General features: G+C 46.2%; 1 long non-coding RNA gene across 2 annotated transcripts in view; it reads right to left on the bottom strand.

The window, feature by feature from the left end:
• LOC147751169 (uncharacterized) overlaps window positions 1-23,489 on the bottom strand; it is a 142,824-nt gene that overhangs the window by 34,611 nt on the left and 84,724 nt on the right. Inside the window, exon 3 of one of the 2 annotated variants that reach the window (XR_015299947.1) lies at window positions 13,197-13,310. The exons of the other annotated variant lie outside the window; for it this stretch is intronic. This is a non-coding gene — a long non-coding RNA (uncharacterized LOC147751169). Of the gene's footprint in view, window positions 1-13,196; window positions 13,311-23,489 lie in introns of those variants that run through there. 2 annotated transcript variants of the gene reach the window in all.

Here is a 23,489-nt window from a genome sequence, read left to right as displayed (position 1 = left end):
AGTACATCTAGGTAGTGAATTATTTCTTTGTTAATTTCATGTGTAAATTTGATTCTCTCATGCTTGTGATTCAAGTCTTCAATTGCTTGTTCCAACAATCTTGCTGAATTCTTCCATACCAAGAAAATGTCGTCAATAAATCTAGTGTAAAACACTAGGTTATTGGACCAAAGATCATTATTGAAAATATGGATGTTTTCAAACTGTGCCATAAATGTATTGGCGTAAGATGGTGCCGCTGAAAAGCCCATAGATGTTCCACTGACTTGTAGAAAAAATTCATCCTGCCAGGTTAAGTAACTGTGTTGTAGGCTAAAAATGAGCAATTCCAATAGAAAAACTTTATTGACTGCTAGCTCTGGTAACTGTAGTAACGCCCATTCACAGGCCTCAACTCCTTCTTTGAGCGGGATAGATGTATATAGTGATGTGACATCAATGGTACACATCAACCAATCACGATCGTAATCCTTTTGTACAGCTTGAAACAAATTGAGAAAATGTGTAGTGTCTTTCACATAGCTACGCCATGACTGCACAAATTTTTGCAAGAAATAGTTGATCAGTTGCCCTGCTGGTGAAAAGATCGAGTCACAACCGGATACAATTCGTCGGAAGGGTGGGTTATTGAGATGTTTATGTACCTTGGGTAGCATGTAAAGTCTGGGTCTTCTCGGATATTGATTGGTTAAGAACTTCCGTAATGATGATGTGATCCAGGACAAACTTTCCGCTTTCTCCAGAATCTGGTTCAAGACCTCTGCAAAGTTGTTAGTTGGATCCTCATCCAATTTCATGTACGTTGTGGTATCTTCTAGATGTTCGTTCACCTTATTAACATAAAAGCTTGAATCCATGATTACCAACGCTCCTCCTTTGTCAGCCATCTGTATTGTTATCTGTTCATCCATTCGTAATCTCTGTAAGATGTCCATTTCATCCCTTCTCATGTTGGGTTTGACCCGTGGTCGTAAATTGAGTTTAGACAAATCGTGTTGTATTAGAGATTCAAAGGTGTCAATAATTTTGTGTGACACTGGTGGCATAAAAGTACTTTTAGTTTTTAATTTTCTCAGTTCCGAGTCATCTGACTCAACATCTAAAGCCAGTGTATCCAATGTAGGAACCACATTTGTGAAAAAGTGTTTCAATCTCAGATTTCGCACCTACAACACAGTTACTTAACCTGGCAGGATGAATTTTTTCTACAAGTCAGTGGAACATCTATGGGCTTTTCAGGGGCACCATCTTACGCCAATACATTCATGGCACAGTTTGAAAACATCCATATTTTCAATAATGATCTTTGGTCCAATAAACTAGTGTTTTACACTAGATTTATTGACGAAATTTTCTTGGTATGGAAGAATTCAGCAAGATTGTTGGAACAAGCAATTGAAGACTTGAATCACAAGCATGAGAGAATCAAATTTACACATGAAATTAACAAAGAAAGAATTCACTACCTAGATGTACTGATTTGCCAACAAGACAACATTTTGGAAACTGGAGTATACACTAAGCCAACAGATAGAAACAACTTGCTGCTGTACACAAGTTTCCATCCACCATCCTTGAGAAGAAATCTTCCTTATTCGCAAATGCTGAGGGTGAAGCGGATCACTTCTAACACAGACAAGCTAAGAATTGCTCTCGGTGAGCAACAGGAGAAATTTACAATACGTGGATACCCGGTAGAGGTTCTAGGAACAGCACTGAATAAGACATGAATCTAAAGATCGCATCAATCTGTTGTCAAACAAGCCAAAAGAAAAATCTAATCGACAAGTGTTTGTCTCTAAATATTCATCCAAGTCACGAGCGATTCAAAAAATCATAAAAACAAGATGGGAGCTTTTGAAACAAGAGCCAGATTTCAAAGGTTTATTTGACGAGGAACCTCTTTTTGCGTACACACGCAGTAAAAATATTAAGGACATTCTTTCTTCTAAAACGACAGTCGCAGAAGAACATTATCGAGGCATGCGTAAATGTTACAATTGTGTGCATTGTAATTATGGCTGAGATACCCGCCACCCCCTCTCAACACAATCCCCAAAGGAGGGAAACCGGAAACAGTTCTTGAAGTTTTTGGAAGAGGGAGGGAGTGACCCTCCCCGGCCGTATTTATTAAAACGAAAAATTAAAACATTAAACAGTTTCATATTAATGTACAATTTCATTACCACATTGCGATGTTTGGCTAACCTTAACAGATTCTCTAATACAGAGGTTCTCCTAGCCGAACTAACAACCTACAAAACATTTTCTTGAAATATTGAAATTGTACATCCTAACGTTTAAGGGCCAACGGCAAGGTCGTAACCGGTGTCAAGATCCCTAACCAGAAATACCCCCCCCCACTTGGGAGGGGCGACAGCACTGAGGCGTACCTCAAGTGCAACTACCAATTTCCCTTGACTTGACGGGGGCCCCAATAAACTCGACGCCACTTAAAGGTCGTTCGAGGACTCGTGTGAGTATCTAGAAGGTAGCGTAGACCTCCCCCCAAACCCCACACAACTTACCACATCTGCCGTCGCAGACGTCACTGGCCCCGGGAAATTCCCCAGGAGGGGGCTGTAACCCCTCCTACACAGGAAGGGGCCTTGACCGCCTTTCCTTTCCTTCCGGCGGCCCATCCTTAGAAGGGACCGCCTCCCCGTTGAGGGGCCAAAGGCCACCTCTCCCGAGCGCTCCCATCCGTGTTGGGTGACGCCCACTCATAGGGATCTTCCAATTACTGCTCACCGATCATGACCTTACCGCCCGACCAAAATAAATACGACAATGCTAACTAAACAAACAATACATCGGCCACTATGACCAAAATAAGCATGCTTATAAATGGACACTAAAAACCGAATATCTTTAATCACAAAACATACCTAAAATCGGCCAACTTTATTACACACTCAATATCAACACGATAATACCACAACCTGTAAACGAAATAGAATTATCGATCCATTTTATTACAAACAACTGGCTGTCTTCAGGGGCTGGTGGGTGGGTCAAAATTGGCTCTTCGTTCCGTCTCGAGCTCACGTGCAGCGAGGGGGTGCAGCTTCAGAGCACAGGAACAAGAGGATGTCTTCTGGTCTTGCGTCCCTTTTTATCCGTCTTCAGGGCGGGCGTAAACCCGCCCCTGCCTGCCCCGAGGGCGTGGCCAGCCGCGTCAGTGTCTAGGCCAGCCCACTCTAGGGCGGGAAAGAGCGCGCCACGGCTACGCCGCTTCGGGCATACCAGCCGAGACTCGCCTCCCGCCCAAAATGGCTTCCCGGGGGGATCGAGGTACTCTGCCATACGTTCGGGGGGACCGAGTGGTCGCCCCTTTCCATATGGCTGAGATACCCGCCACCCCCTCTCAACACAATCCCCAAAGGAGGGAAACCGGAAACAGTTCTTGAAGTTTTTGGAAGAGGGAGGGAGTGACCCTCCCCGGCCGTATTTATTAAAACGAAAAATTAAAACATTAAACAGTTTCATATTAATGTACAATTTCATTACCACATTGCGATGTTTGGCTAACCTTAACAGATTCTCTAATACAGAGGTTCTCCTAGCCGAACTAACAACCTACAAAACATTTTCTTGAAATATTGAAATTGTACATCCTAACGTTTAAGGGCCAACGGCAAGGTCGTAACCGGTGTCAAGATCCCTAACCAGAAATACCCCCCCCCCCCACTTGGGAGGGGCGACAGCACTGAGGCGTACCTCAAGTGCAACTACCAATTTCCCTTGACTTGACGGGGGCCCCAATAAACTCGACGCCACTTAAAGGTCGTTCGAGGACTCGTGTGAGTATCTAGAAGGTAGCGTAGACCTCCCCCCAAACCCCACACAACTTACCACATCTGCCGTCGCAGACGTCACTGGCCCCGGGAAATTCCCCAGGAGGGGGCTGTAACCCCTCCTACACAGGAAGGGGCCTTGATCGCCTTTCCTTTCCTTCCGGCGGCCCATCCTTAGAAGGGACCGCCTCCCCGTTGAGGGGCCAAAGGCCACCTCTCCCGAGCGCTCCCATCCGTGTTGGGTGACGCCCACTCATAGGGATCTTCCAATTACTGCTCACCGATCATGACCTTACCGCCACAGGCCGGATAGTTGACCGGCTATCCGGACCCCCCAAAAAGCTCCTACCTAAAGGTCATGTTTTAACGTTTTTTAACCATGCTAAGAAGTCTCCTAGGAGTAACTCATTCCCCACCCGAGACAAATGCACACCATCCCCCGAATACATACTGTCATCATTAATACAGCCATGCGGAATAGAATGCCATGTCCCGGAACGGAACAACCTACTCACTTTGTTATTAAGCTTTCTAACAGACTGATTCAAAGCAGGAATAGAAATAGCCCCCCGCCACACCTTTCGTGGGATCATATGGGACCACGCAATTGTGCACCCCGGAACTCTCCTCGCCAACCAACTTACAGTGGAAAGCATTGCCTCCAGGAGAAGTCGTCTACCGGTGGTGACCAAATCATTGCCCCCTAAATGTACTATGACTATAGACGGCGGTGACCTCGTCCGCCCTAACAAATCCTCAAAATATGCTTGAAACTGGTCAATACAGAGACCGCCTCTTCCGTAGAAGGACACCCTGTACCCGTATTCCCCAGCTACGTGAATCATGTCACCTGCTTTGAATACGTCCGCGGCACGCCTCACGTATGAGTGGCCCACGACCCACACCTCCTTTTCCACAGCCGGTGATGTCTGACCGCTGGCCCGGTGTTGGGTCGACTGCATAGTCCGCCCCGCCTCGTAGGCTTGCGCAACTGAAAACCAAACAAAAACAAGAGGCGTGAGTACATCATTACAGCTTTACAACATGTGCAACCGCACATACCTCTTATAACAATTGGAGGACCAACGCTCCACTCGTTTCACTTGTTCAACATTAAGACCCCTGGCTGTAGCTTCCGTAGCAGCCCCTATCCGAAAGGAATGGGTCCCAAACTTGCCCGGGTTCAAGCCCGCAGCGGCAATTGACATCGCAAGCACCCGCTGAAACTGAAATTTCGTCAGTGGGGTGGCGTCCGCGTGTCTCAACAAGGCCCCCCCCCATAGTGCCACCCTTCGTGCTAGGTAATCTTCTAAACACTTTACCGGACACATGGAGGACCCGGGAATCCTGCGTATGATTATGCAGTCACCCATCCCGTCTTGATCGGTCTTGGACCTGACAAAGGAGACCGTCATTTCCTCTCCTCTGATCTGAACGTGTTCTCGGCACAAACCCCCTGCCACATCCTGTTTGTTCCTTGCCACCAGTTCGCTTACCCGCATCGCCCCGTGAAATGCTAGCGTAAAAGCGGCTCGGAACAATACCGCCTCGAACTGAGATGAACATGTGGCAGGGAGTGTAGCCAACAACTGGGCCAACCTTTCCAAACCTATCGGGCGCCTCTCATCTACTCTGCGACCCTCAAGGCGTTGCCACCCACGCAGCGCTTTCTGTACAACGAAAGACGCTGTCGGGTCCTGGATACTATGGGCCCTGGCAACAAAGGAAATAGCAGCACGATGCCTCTGGGCCGTAGCCACCGATTTCCCAGCCCTACGTAAGGACATCAGAAAATTCACTACCCATTCCTCATGGCCCCAAAGCCTCTCTCTATCAGTCCCCAAAAAAGGCTAAATAGGACCGAAACGCCCCTTCATATGCCTTCCTCGTCCTTGGTGCTAGACTCTCTCCCACGAGGTGACGAAGTTCGGGGCACCGAGAGACCAGAGAGCTTCGGGAAAGGGTGCCGGCTCTGGGTCCGCTGAGGGAAGGAAACCCGAGAAAGCCTGCATATGAAAACGAGACAGTGCATCAGCCGCCTGATTCATTACCCCTGGGACATGTTTTGCTCTGAATAGCACATTCAGTTGCATACACAGTAAAACAATTTCTTTGAGCAGTCTTAAAATCAGTTTACATCGTGCTGCCTGACTATTGATGCACTCGACCTCGGTCATATTGTCAGACCAAAATATCACAGAGTGATCTTTGAACTCTTCTGGCCAGGTTCTCAGGGCCACCAAAATGGGGAAAAGTTCCAGGAAAGCAATATTACTTGTCAGACCATTGTCATGCCACCATGTCGGCCACCTTTGTGCCGACCATTTTGTGCCGAAGATGGCACCAAAACCTATGCTACCTGCTGAATCTGTCCATAGCCCCAGCTCTTCAGAGGACACGGCTGGTTTGTTCCAGATGACTCGACCATTAAAGTCCGCCAGAAATGCTAACCAAATACGCACGTCCTGGCGGACCTCAGCCGATAGTCTCGTGCGATGATGGCCCTCCTTTAGGCCGACCATAGCTTGGGCAATTGAACGAGAAAAGGGGCGGGCCATCGGTATAACTCTCAGGGCAAAATTCAACTGTCCCACCAACTGCTGTAATTGATGCAGCGTAACTTTAGATCCATTTAGACACACTTGCAGGGCTGCCCTGAACTTCCACACTTTGTCAGTTGGCAAACGAAAACAACCCTCTCTGGAGTCTAACTCGATCCCCAGAAACTCGAGGCAAGTCGCAGGACCCACCGTCTTACCTGGTGCCAATGGCACACCAAACTGCTTCATCAATACACAAAATTCGGCCAAGGCCCGGCCACATTCGAGATCCCCGGCTGCCCCAAGGAACAGAAAATCATCAAGGTAATGCATTACATGTTGGAAACCCGTCTTCTTTGTGAAGACCCATTGTAGAAAACTACTGAATTTCTCGAAATAGGCACAAGATATAGAGCACCCCATCGGCATACACCTATCCATGTAATAATAACCCTGAAACATGAAACCTAGGAGACGCTGGTCGTCTGGGTGTACCGGGAGCAACCGGAACGCTGACTCAATATCTGACTTCGCCATCAGCGCCCCGGGCCCCAGGCGATTCAAAATGGCTACGGCCTCATCGAAGGATGCGTACCGCACCGAACACACTTCCGGATCTATTGCATCGTTTACAGAAAGACCACGTGGAGCTGACAAATTATGAATCAGTCGGAACTCACCTGGGTCCTTCTTGGGGACCACCCCTAAAGGAGAACAAACAAAATCCTGTACCGGGGGTATACTAAACGGGCCGGCGACCCGACCTCGAGTAACCTCTTTCCGGATCTTATCCTGAACCACGGTCGTATGCTGCAGGACGGAAAGTTGATTTTTACACTTCTCCACACCCTGAAAGTCCCCTACCGGGATGCGGAAACCATACGAAAATCCGTTCCGCAGCACCCCAGCAGAAGTACGATCCGGGTATTCACTGAGCCAGGGAATCATCGCCAAGGTATCAATCGGGGTAGGTAAAGGCGCCCCTCGGACTACGTTAGACCTGTTTGGCGCCTCCTCTCCCCCTGTTATCACCCGTTTTGGCTCTGCACGTGGACTCAGGATGGGACGACCCGCACCCACTACATTCATGTTTAAATTTACACGACCCCTGGGGCCTGGTACATTTACCTCTGTTGAAATTGAAGCAGAACCCCCTTTTTCCTGTATTGCCGGCAGGTCTCGAGTAATCGTCGGTACTCGTACCTGACCGAAAGGGCGTCCCCCCATATTGGCGGGAGGATTCGCCAACATTACTTCCTACCAATGGCATTTTCAACATACCTGTCTCCTTCATTTTATCCCATGTCAAAGAATCATAACAATCCCAGGTTAAGCTTTTATTATGCTCTTTTGCCTTTCTAAAAAGATTATCATAGCAGAACCAATGGTTACCCTGGTGTGATGTCGAGTACCCCATGATTCGTGACTGATAGGTCGGCAAGTCGGAAAGCAACTCGGGCCTACGTTCCCCCAAGATCGACGTAAAAATTCCCCATGCATTGCCCCAATTGCCGATAGTCTCATTTACCTTAAAGGCGGCCATTTTTGCCCGCCAAACACTCGGATGCATAAGATCTTTCTGACCCTTAACATGCTCCACCTCATAATGATCAACAAGCAACGAGAAGATGTTCACATATTCCCCCGCCCAAATCTTCTCCTTAATTGCCAAAGGCACATGTTGACCCAACCTTTCTCTACGAGAGGGTGCTGACTCATCCCTCGCAATCGGCAATGGCCGCTTACCTGCACCGGACGCTGCATCTGCGGTCGCAATCGTCCCTTGTGGCTTGTCGACTACTGCAGCCGGCGCGGACACCTTGGCTGCATCCCGTTTCTCGCGCAATTGCTTCATCAGCGCCTGGGCCTCGGCAGCCGTGGCGCCCTCACTACTGTCGCCCAACCACGCTGCAAGTCGTGCTGCCAGCTCGGGCGGCATATCCTCCTTGGACACCGGGGTGACCACCACAGGAATCGGATTCCCCTCCGCCGGTACTGGGGTTGGCGCTTCGAGCGGGGTACAGGGAACCGGGGCGTCTCCCCCAGCTGGTCCCCTCCTTGGCCTCTTGGCTCTTCCTCCTGGAGCTGCTCCAGCCGACGGACGCTCCGGCCCCCCTTCCCCGTCTCTCTCCGCCACCCGCTTCTTCAGCTCAGTCATCTCCTTCATGAGAACCCGAACCATCTGTTCGGTCGTCATTCTCTTCCCGCCTTTCTTGGGCATTTCTCCGACAGAGTATCTGTAAGACAAAAGAAAGATTACAACGCTCAAAATTGGCTCTTCGTTCCGTCTCGAGCTCACGTGCAGCGAGGGGGTGCAGCTTCAGAGCACAGGAACAAGAGGATGTCTTCTGGTCTTGCGTCCCTTTTTATCCGTCTTCAGGGCGGGCGTAAACCCGCCCCTGCCTGCCCCGAGGGCGTGGCCAGCCACGTCAGTGTCTAGGCCAGCCCTCTCTAGGGCGGGAAAGAGCGCGCCACGGCTACGCCGCTTCGGGCATACCAGCCGAGACTCGCCTCCCGCCCAAAATGGCTTCCCGGGGGGATCGAGGTACTCTGCCATACGTTCGGGGGGACCGAGTGGTCGCCCCTTTCCAAACGTAATGGAAGGCAATACAATAAATCACCCACAGACAGACAATTCTATTGCCTTGAAGCACAATGGGGATTGCAACAGCATGAATGTCATCTACACTATCAAGTGTCCATGTGGTTCACTTTATGTAGGCAAAACATCAAGAAAGATCAAAATACGTATCACGGAACACAAAAGTACATTTCGCACTAGGACTGCAAAAACTCATCTCACTACACATTGGTTGGAACATCATCACAACATTGCACAGATGCGTTTCACTATTCTTGAAATAGTTTCAATTGATCCAGGGAGCAACCACACAACACGTTTAGCTCAAAGAGAAGCGTGGTGGATTAAATACTTACAGACTTTGGCACCCGTTGAGCTTAATGATCGTATTGAGCTACAATGTTTTCTATGAATGTGTCAGCACATAGGCATTGTCTATCTTTGAATGCGTTTGTACATGGGTTTATCTTTAGGTCAACATCACAACAGAAAACACTGGGTGTTGCATCCCAGGGCACTAATTGTATTCTTTATTTACTTTCAAACAATGTCTCTCAGTAGCTTAGCAATTTCACACACCCTTATTCTAAAATATTCATAAATATCTTTCACTATTATTTTACCAGAACACGTGAGGTTCCTAGTGACAGTTAGTATTTTGTATCACATACAGTTACAGTTTGCATCTAGGGAGAGCATCATTCTTAGCACTTGAGTAACTTAGATTCATTTACACCCGACGTTTTTCTCATAGTTTCTGTAACCCACTAGTGTTGGTTGTCTTTTTCGACACTTTAGCGGTTTGAGGGCAGTATCATTTCAGAAGATGCTGGTTGTTCTGTTGGTCGTGTTTGGTATTCACTACGTGAAATACGGGTAACGGAGGCTTTCATTTACACCATTCCAAGATGGCGCTACCTCATAGTCCCCTTTCACTGTTAATAGACAATTCTCGAGCACCCGCGCGTTTCTCAAATAGGACAGAGATTCTAGCGTGCACCTGGTTCAGCTGCCAGAGTATACCAGTGGTTTCCTGACTAACAGTCATTCGATTTGAAAAGATTTGGTGTCCACTATTCACTCGTAGGTGAGTCCGTTCAACATCGGGTAGTTTACGTTTTAGATAATTCTGACTCGAGTAACAGCTTGTTTTTACAACAGCGTCTGTTTACATTACAGAACGCAACTATCAAGACGCGTTCGTGTGGATTCACACTACCTGTTTTGAACAGCATAGATGTCTAGAAGTTGATTGGACAGTTGATCGGTGAGTGTAGAAGGCGCAGATTTTTCATGATTCTTTATGGTAGCAGTCACTTTCACGTTTCGGGTTGCTGACCGCGTGTTTTTGGCTTCATATTGCAGTCTCATATTTAGGAGATCGACATCTAAGCTGTGGCGCTTTCAAAGAATAGGATACACCCTTTTAATTATAACAACAGAAGGTCATAGAAATTGCTCAGTGTTCACCATCACGGTGAGTTCATCTACATATATATTTGAGTGTGTAAGAAGTCGATGTAATAATGGATCATAATCACTTTTGCCTCCATGTCGCTAGCAGTGTGTCAATTATCATTGACTATAAAGGCAGTAACTCTGATTAAAGCGTTCAGAATTAATTTATCAAGTTTACCTGAATAGTGGCAGTGGTTGTAATACTTTAGAAACCAGTCCTTTACTGGGAGTGATTCTTTACAACGATACACGACACGATAAACTACTGATTAGGAATGAGTCCAGTATGCATGTAAATTGGTTTCTTAATTAGATACTCTCTACACTGCAGTGCCGAGAACATTCTTTTGTTTACACGACTTAAGGTCAGCTTGTTCATCGACATTCAAAGCTAGCAGCAAGTTCAAGGTAGTATTCTTTTTCAGTGAGATGCGTTAAACACTAGAGCTTGTGGAGACATACAAATGCTTTAAACTTTTCTGTCTTTTGGTGGAGGCTTTTTTTTCAAAGATATGCCATACACTTGAGCATGTAAACATATATACATGCGTTAAATACTTTTGAGCTTTGGTGGAGGTTTTTATCTAAGGTGTATTCTTCATTTCACAAAAGGGCTCCACTTGGGCCTACTCTTGACCTACTCATAAACTCATTAGGCGACTGTTGCGATATGCTTAATTAAGTAATATCTATTGTACTCAGAACTGCGTTTTTAATGGATCTCTCAAGAGAAGTTGTGCTTATGTCTAATATTGGTGAAAGCGTACAACAATTTTTTGTTCTGAATAGAATGGTAATATCATATTTTCATTTCGATTCTTTCTACAGTGCCCCTGAAGAAGGAAGAGTTCCCGAAATGCATTGGGCCATTGGTTAAACTGTAACAGTACTATGAATGTTTTTCATGAAATGTTTCTCTTGACGTTTTCATAAATCATGATGTACTCATTTTTCACTTGTAGATCATATCATCAATGAAACATAAAATGATGTAATAATTTCACATTTCTATGTGTACATTGATTACTTTTTCATTAACACAGTTGTGACAATTCAGATACCCTGAACAAAACAAGGTTTAAAATTGTTTTCTTTTGCAATACTGTAAAATAGTAGTGCGTTTGGAATACTAGTGGGGTCTCCACCGGATGAAGATGTTACTATAGGCTCACTGCCTTTACCAAACAGCACACATAATAGTTTGAACTTGATTTATAGTAGGATTACCACATACAAAGATAAGGAGTGCACAGGCAATTTACATTTTGTTATCTTGGAAACAGCCATGTGACAGAGTACCTTTAAGTTGACAAAAGAGAGCTCAGAGATATTGTTGTACGAGGTTGATTCTACTCTTTCCTGTGCTATCCTAACTCCTGTTCCTCCTGTCCAGTCTCTAGGGCGGTGTGTACCATTTGTTGAGAATAGTATTGTGACAGGATGTTGGGAGTAGGAGGTTTATATAATGTTAACTCAGCTGTGGAATTTAGCCAACATACTTTAGGGAAGTGTGTTTGTGTAGTTCACAGGCCCTTCTTCTGAGGCTGGAGAAACCGCTTTGTAGGTATTGTAGGTAAATCCTGCTCGTATCCTCTGAATATGTACTGGTGGTGGGTGGGGTATTTGGAGGATGTAGCAAAAAAATTACTGCCAACATTTTTTAACCAAGCCCATGCCATGACAACAAAAATCCATTCTTTTCCGTCCTTCTGGTCGCACAGATAACCTCATCACTCTTGGCACGAGGAATGCTGGGACATGCACATCCTCCAGCGACAATGGTACTAAACACTGAATGGGCACAGGGTGGACGTAGCCCAGTGGATTCAGCTAGTGGAATGGGAATCACTTTTCAAATCTCCCAACTCGCCAGCATGCTTTAAAATGTAAATAAACGTCTGTTATCTCCATCATCAGGCACCAGGTACAAATCCATGCAGAAGAAAACAAGTCACCAACAGTAGCTGTTTAAACTACTCCCCATTATCACTGTCTCAGAACCCTCGTCATCAGGTGCCTGGACAGAAATTCATGACGGAAATCTGGAGCAATGCAATGCCAGCACCTTCTCCATAATTCCTCCTGGATTCACCCTTCTACTGCCAATATGTACCATGCTCATCTTGTCCACCAGCTATTACTGTGGAACCTGCTCTCCTTCCCCCATCTGGAGAGCATTGTTTACTGATGTTGTCAGAGTGCTAGTTTGATGTGGTCTTAACAGTTGATCCATGTGCTAATCTTGTTCTCATTTGTGTATGTTTGGGGTTCCTTAAGGAAGGGACACAGGAAATCCTTCTGGGGGTTTACTAGAGGGAGAGGTCCAGCCAAGCTAACTGGACTAACCTGGATTTTATGCACAAAATAACCAAGACAATGAGCCCATAAGCATTGGGCCTAAGCAGCATCTCCCCAGGTACCAGGCTAGATGGCAGACAGAGGCATATGCCACTCCGATCCCTTGTTATTATTCTCCTGCGGGGCCACTGAGACTACTCTCCTTCCCTTGTGGATCCACCATGTCTCTACTCTAGGCGAATAAGAACCACCACATGGGAGAGCAACACGTGAGCTCATGGGTCTAACTTGTAGCTCAGTGAGGTCGAAGCGTCCTCTCTTCAGATAATGGCAACTGAGGTCCTGAGAGAGAAAGAGCGACTGGAAATGACAGAGTGAAAGAGCTCTGGGAGGCAATCAACAAGTAGTGTACCTAGTCATTGTAATAAGTATATCGCAAACAATTCTGAACGTTGATGGATTTCTGATACACATTTACCACTGGTGAAATATAAACTGCAACTATTCATTTTTATTACCTACCAGAGGAAAGCACCGGGTTAGGAGAAATGTTAAGGTTTATGGTCGACTGTAAAAGCAGGTCCTGGAATCTAAGTCAATTTAAATTTTCTACAAAGCCAAGCTGTAGATTGCACTCTGAAAAATAACAGAAAGATGAGTGTTGGTGTGCTTTGTGAGGGTGTGTTGGTGGACTACTCGCAGGCCATACCTGAAGACTGTAACAACTGCTAAATGTTAAAGACAGGAACAATATACACAAGGTAAGTCTGGATGGTGTTCGCTTGATCACACAGGCCAATAATCTCGACAATGGTGGAAACACAGTTTCTAACCTTAGCAGTTCCCCTGGCAGAACAATAATGACGATCTCAGGTGAAGAGGTCATCAAAATAGTTGATAGTTTGACATAAAGCAGCCCTGAAAAATATGTTGATCTGATCAAGGAGGACATGCCCACCAGTCAAACGTGTTTATGCCCTGAATCTCTCCAGCCCACTGTTTCTCTGAACTAGGGTAGACATTCTTTGGGAAAAGTTCATCTGAGAAACTGTTTTTTTTTTTATTGAGCAGAAATAGACAATCAGTACCAGGAAGAGCAGGATAATAAAACAATAAAATACAAATGTACATTGTCTGTACGTAGCAAAAATAAAATGATATAGTACGTATTTAAGGTAAATCAGCTGAGTAGCATAAACAAACATGCCCTGGCAGAATATACGCAAGTCCATTTTTTTCATGATAAATCCTAAAGTGCTGCTGTGCTAAAGACTAATGTTTCCTTTACAAAGAGAAATCTCTAGAGAAATGCTAGTGCAAAATGCTATGACAATAGGCAATAAATTAACCCTTAAACATCAGTATTCTCTCTTCATAATCAAAAAGTGAAGTAAATACTTACATTTGCATATAAAAAGTAAAATAACAGAGTGCAAATTTCAAATAGAGCAGGTTAACAACCTACATACAGTACATCCAGGTAAAATATAAACAAATCAGTTTTACAGAAAAAAAATGTTAATGTGCAACCCTGCTAGTATTCAGTGGCAGCCTGTAAGATACGGGGTGGCCGGGCAGGTGGGGAGGGGTTTGAATAAAAAAATATCACTTACCTGATCTCGATATGTCTTCCCCCGTTTCTCCCACGTCGAGTGAGTCTCTTCCACGAAGCACCCAGGGTCCACACAGCCAATCAAAATGCTGCAATGCAGCATTGTGAATGGTAAGCACCCATGCTCCCCTGAGCCAATCACAATGCTGCAATGTAACATTGTGATTGGTCAGAGCACCGTGGTTTGGCGCTCAGCCAAGGAATCGGAAGCTGGGCACATTCTCCATCCAGGCAGTAATGCAGCCTGCATGGAGAACACGCAAAGTGCGCTTGACTGTTTGGCCAGCCCGAGAGGGTCGGTCAAACATTCATGTGTACTTTTCACAGTGCACAACAACCACTCCTCCTCCCCAACGTCGGGGTGGCCAAGCCCTGCCCTGCCCTAGCCTGACGATACAAAAATAAAATGATAACTTCAATTCTCATTCAAATAAAATGATAATAACTGATGTTATTTTATTTTTTCGTTTACACTGCTCCGTAAGCAGTGGGGCGACGAGCCGCCTCTGCTAGTATTAAACATTTACATTGCGAAGAGAACACTCAGAAAAAGTGCTGTTGCATAGTGCTGTGTCCATGACCTCTTAAAAATAGTTACTCCTCTTGATCATTAATAACCTTCAAAAGCCTATAAAATGGACCAAAAACAATCCTAGAGAAAGAACATCATATACACTCCATAAGAATGTTAAATGTCAATGCAATCTGAGAAGCTGTGGTCAGTAAGTTCTCTGTGCCTTGGGCTAGCATGTACTGCCCTTGCAGGCTGTGTGGTGAGACAGCCTCCTAGCTGGAGGGGTGTAGAGTAGGCGATGCCTCCCTGCAGATGTTCCTTTCTCCAGGCAACATTCAATCTTGCACCATCAGGCTAAGAAGGGCCCAACAATTCTTCCTACGTAAACCTCTACCAAGAAAACTCAGAGCTCCGTTATTGCGCATTGATATGCACTCCTCTCCTCAGTGACTGTCAGGCTGGCGCAGTCTGTCGCCAAGCAGGATGGTGATGCTCCATCCATTGTACATGGTCACCTCGGAATCACTGGCGTAACGAAACTCTAGGGGGCCTCACTGTAAGGAACGTGGAGGGTCCTCCTCCTCCGGGCTCAATCAAGAGCTCTGCAGCCAGAATACAGTGCTGAGGGGGCCCCCTGGAGCTTGGGGGCCCCCGCACCGCAGGGCTGGGGTGTCTGTGTTACGCCCCTGCTCGGAGTGCCCTCTTTGCTGGTACTTTCGGTGTGATTTAACCTACATTAGATGGCCTGTGGAACCAGTGGAGACCCGCATCATCCTATCTTCTCAAGCATTACAGTAACCATGCACTGAAAGAAAGCCTACCCAAGGCCTCGCCCTGCCTCCAGAGAGCCTAGAACAAAGGACTAAAGTAATCGAGCAGCCCACCCAGCACCCCCCTCTGATGGACTTTATGGCTGTTCTTTCCAAGAGAATAAGTGGAACTCGACCGCCTTTCCAGTCTCTATTCTATCATGGCCGCTGTGGAAGGGTGGGATTTGTAAGGCGCACCCAATCACCTGCTCTGGAGGGGGTGGGGGATATGCTACCCCTGTAGTATGACTCTTGAAGTAAGGGAGCCCCCTTCCAGCTATCCCTTATAACCAGCCTGGGATGCCTTTGGCCTGGTGATCTGTGGCCTACGCATGGCAGACTCTTTATGTGTAGTGACCAGGGCCTGAGCGTCTTCCATGCTGGAGACAGGAGGTCTGACAGGGGGCAGTTTGAGGCTGTTTTACCGCCTGCCCCAGTGACTAGGGTGCAAACAGGAGTACATAAGTGGCTGACACCAGTACCCAAAGCCCGCCACACCAATGCACACCATTTGCCTACACCAATGCACACCATTTGCGTACTCATGGTAAGATGGGTGCAATTAGTTCACATGCCCCCCACCCCCACCCCCCTCGCACTGGGTAATAGTAAAAGCGCGATTTTATATAGTGCTTCATACTACACTGATTCCACTTCAAGGCACTGTAACTAACAGGTGTTACTAAAAAGCAAATGTAATGGCACTCTATTGATCTCGGAAAGATCGAAGGCACGATTGGCTTTGATTTTACCTTCATATCACTACAGCTGTCTGTGGCGAGCGTTTAACAGGCTGTGCCATATTGCCGACAATAACATTACTTTATTCCTGCGCCCAGAATAACTTCCCGCCTGCGTTTTTTCGTGTTCAGGAGAGCACTGTGGCGTGAGTCATTATTTAGACTGCAATGCCGTTACTTAAAGCATCTCCACACAGATCTTCCTCTGAAAGACAAACTATCAGTTTATGAGAATTTCAGTGGAAACGGCAGCGAGGCGCATTTTCTGGTTGCTACCTCGACATCCCCCCTGCCGAGCTGAGAGCTGTAACAGTGCCCTCGCTTAAGATGAATAAATTGTAGGCGATTTCATTTCCCAAGCGTGATATTCCGATTCCTCCTCCTGGGGTGCAGCGGGGTCGCCCGCTGGTTTGCAGCCTCCCCTTGCCTGGGCGTCGGAAGTGACGCCTGACAGCGGGCCTGTGACCCGGTGCTGCTGCGGCTGACGGCTCCTGTGCGGCATGGGCAGTCACGACGCTCCATTATGCGAAGGCCCTCGTCCTGTAAGTGGGGCGGCTGTTTCCATGTGCACGGCGTGAATGAACCCTTCACAGCAGGCCAGGGATGCGCCAAGGCCCGGGATGCGAGATGTGCTCGTCAAACGCCTTTATTATTATGAATACAAATATCTGCATGGGTAATTATTTTAATGGATGAACTGTCAAACCCTTGACTGCCTGTATTCACTACGGCTATAATAAGGTTCTGCGTCCCTGACAAACCGCACTCTCTGCCTCGTGCTTCTGAGGCGGCAAAGAGAAGGAAGGCTGCTTGCTAGAACTGTGAAGCTTGTGCCCGAGGGAGAAAGACCACACGGTCTGGGATTAAAACAAGATGATCCGAGCTGAGAGATGCTACCTACTCCCAATGTGTGGAAACTGTGGGAAGGGTGCCAGCGCTGAAATGTCACGTCATGCGCTAGAACAGAAATAATCATTTGATGAGAGTAAAGTAGGCGGCAGGCTGCTGCCTACAGAAGGCAGCATGCACGAGACAGCCCGGAGGTGAGGCTCAGCGATGCAGAACGTCAAGGCTGCTGAAAGAATGTGGAAACATCTGCCGGTCATTCGCCCCTCTGAGCACCTTCTCGGCCGGTGCCCCCTGCAACCGGATCCGATGAATACACTACCTGTGTGGGTGTAAACCTTACCCTATGGGCGAGGCACAGTCACCCTTTAATCTCAGCTCTGTGCAGGGCTCATTGCTCAAGGATGTTCTGTAGCAACATGCCAATGTTGCCCTGTTTTTATCCTTTGTGGTATGAGCTCCTGAAATGCCTAGGGCGCAAGGAAGATTGATGTTGGCTTGGACAACATCTAAAATATCATGTCGATCAAAACCGTGAAGGCAATTCCACCCACTGCTTTGCACAATAGAAAATTCAATTTCCCTTCTACTCCCGGCAGCATTGCTGCAAAGCCAAGTCCCTCAGTGGTGAGGGCCCTGTGCACGGGTGCGCGATGTCAACGAGCAATTGTGTCCTCTGTAATGTAAAGAGTTCTTTTCTCAATTAAACTAGTATGCTGGATGTCATTTGGAAATAGTCACCTTGGGCTAGTAATTCTTAAATGCTCGTGATGTTAGCTTGCGTATGCACAGTCAGAAAACCAGTCCAAAACCCTATGGCATACAGTTGCATCATATGTAAACAAATACCACTAAGGCGGCATGTCTTCAATTTCCTAGGGTGAGTGTTACAATGTTGTCACTAATGTGTAGGCTGAGGAGTACCTGCCAATTCGATGGTATAGGTTTCTTGTTGTTGTGTGAAGGTGCAAGAATAGTTTGTGTGTTGTCTGTCCTATTACCAAACCCTGAAAAGCACTGATTGTCGACCCCTACTATTTAATGTGACCATCCATATTTATCCATGATTTATCATTGGTCACCTTTGATGGGTGACCAAGGATTGCCCATGTTTTTAAAACACTTTTAATTAGGTAGCTCTAAAAGGTAGATTTATCTTCAAGTATTTTTTTTTTTTTAGCAGAAGCCTGGAGTAGAGCAACTTAATTTATTGAAGGTGAAGTTGTATCACAGCATCCACTACATGTAATGAAAGTATATCATTACAGTTTAAACGCCGTACAGCCAATTGCTGCTCAGTTACAGATTATTATTTTATGAGTCAGCCTGTAAGGTGGTTGTCATTGTTATGGCTTCTTTAGGTAGCCATGAGCTGGAGGAGAGTCGTTCTCGCGGGCTTCTGCTTTCGCACGTCTTTGCCAGGGCCAGACTGGGAACCACACCCGGCCCTGGCAAAGTGCTCGGCCAGCCCCCCCCCCCCCCCCTGGTGGGGGGGGGGGGGGGGGGGGGACTTGGAGGTGCCGTCGAGCTCTTTGCCACATTTTGCAGCTAAATCGGCCCTGTACCAAAATCGGCCCCCAGGGGCCCAAAACGCCCCCCACCCGTGCGGCGTACCGGAGGATTGCCCGGTGCCCGCTATGGCCAGTCCGGGCCTAGTCTTCCCAAAGCCTTTCACTTCCAGTTAATTCTCCCTCCTACCCTGTAGAATTTCCCAAATTTCGACCTGTCTATGCCTCTAAGTTCTAGGGCCGTTTACTATATGGACCTGGCATTTGTCATTGATTAACAATGCTTCCTTCAAATTATTGTTCAGTAATTGAATACTGAACTGATTTCCTTTCGTTTGGTTTGTCTTGTTATGGATACAGATCGCGCACTCTAAAATCCGGGGAGTATTTCTTCCCGCTCTTATGTAGTCATTGCTTGCAGGGGTCATGGATCCTGGCAGCAGGGTTGGACTTGCTGACGGGCTGGTCTAAGAGGTCAGTGCATGGGCCTTTTATTTTGGATGCTTGTGAGCCTGTTTTATGGTCAGATGGGCCGGACTTTACTGTTGATTTCCCTGATATTAAAACAAGCATTGCCTGCAGCAAGCACGAATCCACACAGTCTTCCATACCTTGTAAAACGTATACAGCATTTCTTTACAGGTTCAGAACTGTTCCAAGTTGCAAACGTCGGCTTCTTTTTTCGCTATCTACTTCACTAATGGGGGCCACTTTTATTTTGGTGCCAGGGCCTATTTTCTGTCCCAGTCCGACCCTGCCTTGAAGTAGAAGTCCAGGCCTGTTTACAGAACTTGCTCAGCTATCGGGTCAAGACTGCGGTAAAACGTGCTCTGTAAAATACAAAAAATTAAAAAAACATGCTCATTTGATTGCTGTTATGTAGCATTGTTTGTAGAGATTTCCTCACTGGATATTTGAGGTGAAGGTGCAGGGTGGATCAAATGGTGGATTTTTTTTTTACATACACTTGAATGCTGACACAATTATTAGACGCTTTGAGTAGCTGTGTTTGTGTCGTGAGCTATATAATTAAAAACATTGAATAATGGCTCTGTAAGGGCTGCGTTATCACAAGGGCATAGTTTTAAATTGGATGGTTTATGTGGACTCCGGGAAACACATGAGGCCACAGAAGTTGCCAAGGGTGACTATCAGGACCCATGTGCCGCTACTTGCTAGCCCTGAGGACTACTTTAGAGCCACAGTGAATTACTCAGCGTGACTAACTAGCTTTTACAAGTAAGAATGCCTTTATATTTTCCGACTTTGTTGGAGGGTTCTCTGTTCTTGTTCCAAATCACATTACATTTCTACAGCATCAACCCCCCCCCCCCCAAAAATAGGGTGACCAGATTTTAAAAATCAAATACCAGGACATTTAGCAAAAATAGAAGAAGGACTACAGTTTTACATCAACCAAGCACACAGAATGACTGCGTACATCAGCACTGAATTACAGAAGAGGCACTAAGAAAAAAAAATGCAATTTTTAAAGCCAGCGTCAAGCCTGTTAATTAAATTGCTTTCTTATAACAGCTGCTAACTATACCTGCTTTGGAAAACATAAAACCACACGTCCTACAGTTTTCAGTCGACCCTCTCCAAAAACTGGATCATAATCTATATTTCCAGAAATCTGCCCAGTCAGCCGGTGAAAAACCAGGACTGTCCCTGAAAATCCGGGACGCCTAGTCACCCTACCCAAAAAGCATTGTATAAAAAACATACGTTTTTTCGTTAATATTGTTAAAAGACTGGTCCTGTAACTCTCTGGAAGGTCACCAGAATCAAAGTGTATATGATGTTACTTCCGCTACTCCTAAAATTATGGTTTAAACATTGCAGTTGCTAACTGGTTTGTAACTTGTGCTGCCAGGAACCTGAGATTTGGAGCCGTTGGTGCAGTCTTTCAAGCTGCTGTGTAGGCACAGGTGTGTTCCTTCTTCTTTTAAACCAGATTAACAGATAACTCCACGTCTTTTTGTTCCATGGCACTTTGGTCCAGGTTGGGCTTTCCACTGACACAGCAATACAGTATGATCCTTTATATAAACTGGCTGTAATGCTAGAAAGCAACACAACTCCCACAATACATTTTGTTGGTAAATATTTCCCCAGGACTGGAGCATGTCTTCCTGGTGGCACAGAGTCACCTGGAAACCCAACCTCTGAAACCTCTGTCACTGCACACTTTATTGTAACTGACTGGGAACTAGGTATTGGTCAGCTAAGCGGGCACACTATCTTTTAAAGGTTGTGTCTGACGCGGGCTCTGAAATCCTTTGAACCAGTCCCGAGCCATCTGCCAGCGGCTGAGAGTGAAAGCTGCCATTCCACAGGAGCCACCACGCTCCTGATCCCTTTTAAAGCAGTGCACTAAGGGCTGGGAGAGCCCTCTGCAGCTCCTGGATTTATGAATAGGGACAGTGAGCTCTCACCAGCCGCACTGAACTTGCATCAGTATCTGGATGACTGTCAAATATAGTTTTGTGTAAAGGTTGGCAGATAAAAGTGCATTAAGGAATTAGAGTACGCTGATCACTTAATCGCTTTGAAGCTACAACCCACGCCCTTCACTCCTCCGGTGTTAAATGCTTGTTAAAGGTCTTTCAGTGCTGTCCACACTCAGCAGCTTTTGGCACCACAGAGGATTTGGTCAGATTGCTTAATCTCTGGCTCAGGTGCTAGAAATTGACTTTGGGTAATAATTACTGATGTTACAAGTTCAATCCTGTAAAGACACGCTTCTGAGTCATGTGTAGTCTTATGTAAATATACACGTTGTCAATACCCTTGCTAGATGGCTTAACCTATAATAAGGTGATGTGAAAATTCTGTGTTGTATTAAGGATTGGATAGAAAAGTCCAGTTTTTGTGGGCTTTGTGTCAGACAGTAATTCATGATTGCATGGCTTTCTACTTTATCTTAGCTCCCTGCTCCTTAGTAAATGGCAGAGTTCCCTATTCTTGTGTTTGTTCTGTGCAGGAGCATTATGGTCTCATTCTGTTTTTGTGGATGGGTGACGTGCATCTTTCCATTGCTGATGTCATGTGTTGCAGTGAAATAGGGACTATTGTGTCTTCCCTTTGCTCTGTTATCCCAGCCCTCCCGTTCCTCCTTTTTTTATTTTATTGAGAGACAAGATCCTCCCCAGGTCCTTTAGTGTCAGCTTCACATGCCGGCCTTTGTATAAGGAGGAGGGGGGGGGGCGTAGTTAAAGCAATTTTCATACTATTGTGGATTGCACCCCACAAGTGCGCATGCACCTCAACTATCTTAAAGATTTATGTTTCGTTTTGTAACCAGACCTATTCTTAGATGGCCACTGTGCACATCCATGCATTGCAGCTCTCTTGCAATGTGTTTAAAAAAAAAACAAAAACATCATAATATGTACATTACAAGATGGGTGCTCTGCATACACACACATCGGTGGCATCCAGTTATAATGTGGAACAGGGATCACCCTTACCCTTTTTCTAAGGTGTGCTGAAAGTCTGTCAGGCTGAGCAAAAGGATAGACCCTGAAAACCACTCACCACGTCAGGTGTTTTACATGTGCTACTGCACAGGGGTCTTGTAGCCTGAGCCAAGGTTTGCTGGTCTGAAGATCTCGCAGCCTGTGAGATCCTCCTCCAGATGACACAGGTAAGCATCACTGATTGACTCGGCCCTGTGCATTTCTGGTGTAAGCCCTGAAGTGTCCAGGCCTGACTGTCTTCAATGGCGCGTTTCCTAACTTGTCAGAGAGTGGGATCAGCAAGTCTCACAGGCCCCACCCCACTCTGTGCTGAATTAGGGAAGGTCTTCCTCTCATTGGCCGATCAATAAGACAGTGAGCCAATGTGAGAAGGCTGCTGAATCGTCATCGATTTTCTTCCCTCCTCGAATACTCCTGCTCCTTCCTGATGGTGGTGCTTCACTATCACAACACATGCTGGTCCTGCCTTCACCAATGCGGCCCAGTAAGTGCCTTATTGAAAGCCTGGATGTGTGCGCGTGTATGAAAATATCTGCATTTGTGCGTCTGTACTATGAATTGGTGAGAGCAAGTGTATGCATGTATGGATGAAAGTGTGTGTGCACACATGCAAATGGGCGGCTGTGAGTATGTGTGTGTGCATGTGAATGGATAGGTGTATGTGTCCTTGTTGATGGGTGGAAGTGAGTGTGCATGTTGGTGCCCACTGCACTACTCCTCAAATGTGCAACTGACGTCTTAGAATGTGCTATGTTTTAAAAAAAAAAAACACGCACACATCATTAGTTGCCATAATGCACATGTATCTGTGGCTGCCATCTTTTCTTTGTAAGAAAACACACTACAACCAATGCATGTGAACACATGGTTGCATTCTCGGGATGCTTTTTGTTTTTAAGAACATTTATTGCAAGATGGCCACCATCTTGTAATGGGTTTATCTAGATCCCATCCCAAGAAAGCATTGCCAAAATCAACAGCTTTTACGGGTATCAGTGGCGAGACCTACTGGCTCTGCTAACAATTATTATAGTTTGCTTCATTCTTTGCAAAATAGTATGCCATGGGAAAATTTGCTTTTTGCTGACAATTGCATAATTAGGGCAAGCGCTGAAGCAGTGATTGGAACTAGTTTTCTGCTTAAACAATGAATAATATGTCCTCGAGGCAACATGGCATGTCTGCCTGAAAGAGCGTAGAGGGAGCAGGAGAGCACGGTGCGGGGCATGAATTTTCTGCAAGATTAGCCCTCACCCCGTGGGACTGTTTCTGTCAAGACAAAACGAGCGGTGCTCCATCAATTC

Source organism: Lissotriton vulgaris, chromosome 1_1 (genome assembly GCF_964263255.1).
Source record: "Lissotriton vulgaris chromosome 1_1, aLisVul1.2, whole genome shotgun sequence".
Classification (NCBI taxonomy): Eukaryota; Metazoa; Chordata; class Amphibia; order Caudata; family Salamandridae; genus Lissotriton; species Lissotriton vulgaris.
The sequence above is the reverse complement of the archived record's forward strand: the minus strand, read 5'-3'. Positions and strand labels throughout refer to the sequence as shown.